Source organism: Mesitornis unicolor, unplaced genomic scaffold (genome assembly GCF_000695765.1).
Source record: "Mesitornis unicolor isolate BGI_N332 unplaced genomic scaffold, ASM69576v1 scaffold12751, whole genome shotgun sequence".
In the NCBI taxonomy this organism is placed as follows: Eukaryota; Metazoa; Chordata; class Aves; order Mesitornithiformes; family Mesitornithidae; genus Mesitornis; species Mesitornis unicolor.
Genome location: NW_010161826.1, coordinates 49,831 through 51,441, shown reverse-complemented (window position 1 = coordinate 51,441; position 1,611 = coordinate 49,831).

Sequence of the window (1,611 nt, the reverse complement as noted above, 5' to 3'; positions counted from 1 at the left end):
ATATATTTATATAATATATAATCTTAGTTAACTCAAGTATATACATTGTATAATAAATAATGCTTATAAAAAGAGAAATTTTCTGAATATAAAATAAAAAAAAATCGACCTCTACAACTTTATACAAAACTTTGGATACAGCAGATTGATGGAAAAAGATCTTCCATTCAGTGCTAGAATACCTGGCTACGGCAAAATAATTACAAGGCAATAAATGTTCTATTTAATATTAAATACCTTTTCTTGATTAAAAAAACAAACAAACAAACAAACGAAGAGGGGTTTTGTTTAAAGTCAGGTACTTGGAGTCTTTCCAGACGCAGGATTTAATATATACGTTTAAATAGAATGCATATCAGAAGAGGGCTCATTTCCGAACCGGGAGGTTTCTCAGCGCTCGGCTGTGATCTGTGCTTGCAGGAGGCCATCGCTGCTCGGGCTGTGCCAACCCAGGAGCCCTTCACCGTCTGCACGAGGGACCTGGGACGCGGCTCTGCTGCTCTCCCAGTGCAGGGCTGGGGCCGTGGGGCCGTGTCCTGTGCTCCGTGCCAGGGCTTTTCACCCCTTTTATTGCTCTTGACCCTGCTGCCCGCTGCTCCCTGCGGGCAGAGGAGCGAGAGGAGCAGGAGACGCAGCTGTGATGGTTTGGAGACATTTCTGTGTGTGAGAAGTGGTGCTAAGAAATGGGAACTGGTCCTCATCGTCTGTGGGAGAGCTCACCAGGACAGAGAGAATAGTTGTATTTTTTAATTGCGAGGGTCAATACGCCACCGAAAGGAGAGGGGATGTGGTTAAGGAAGGGGATGTGGCCTGGGGAGCGGGCAGAGGGATGAGCCCTGGTGGTTCTGCTCTGAGATGGGTCATGGGGGTGTGTGGTCATGTCCCTGCTGATGGGGCCTCGATGTGGGCCCCTCCTGGGCAGAGCGCTGATGGCTCGAGAAATCCTACGGGAAGGAAGGGCTCTGCCTGGGGTTGTGCTTCGGATAAGGGGCTCCCTTCCCTGTCTGCCATTGCCTCTCGTTGGATGAAGGGGTTTGACAAATCTGGTGAGGTTTGGACTGAAATTTCTCCTTGCCATGGCTTTCATCTCCCCATCCGTTCCTGATGCTCAGAGCCGGTGTACGGCTCACCTGGCGGGTACCCTGTTCCCAGAGAGGTGCTCTGGGATATGAGATCGTATTAGAGGATGTTTAGTAAATATGTGCATCAACCTTAAAATCTTGGGCAGCTGCAGGGCAGGGAGGCTGCTGGGGTCATGGTGGCAGCCCCACCACGGGTGCTCTGCCCATCCTGGGGTCAGCTCTGGCTCCCTGCTGTCCTCAGGGTGTTCAGGAGATGTTCTGGGGCTGTGGGGAGCAGAGGGGGCAAAGGGAGGTGAAGGGAGAGGCTGCTGGGGGGCTCTGCCTGCTCAGACAGGTTCATTTCTCCAGTGTCTTCTGGGAGCAGGAAGGAAGGAGCCCGGCTGGTGCGGGGAGCTGGCTCCTTTCCTCCTCCTCACCGCATCTGCTGGGACCAGGGTGGCCAGGCCAGCAGAGGAGCCTGTGTTTGCTCAGCTTTCGCTGTGAAAAACCTAATTTCCACCTGAAGCTGCGTATTGGCATTTGGGCGGGC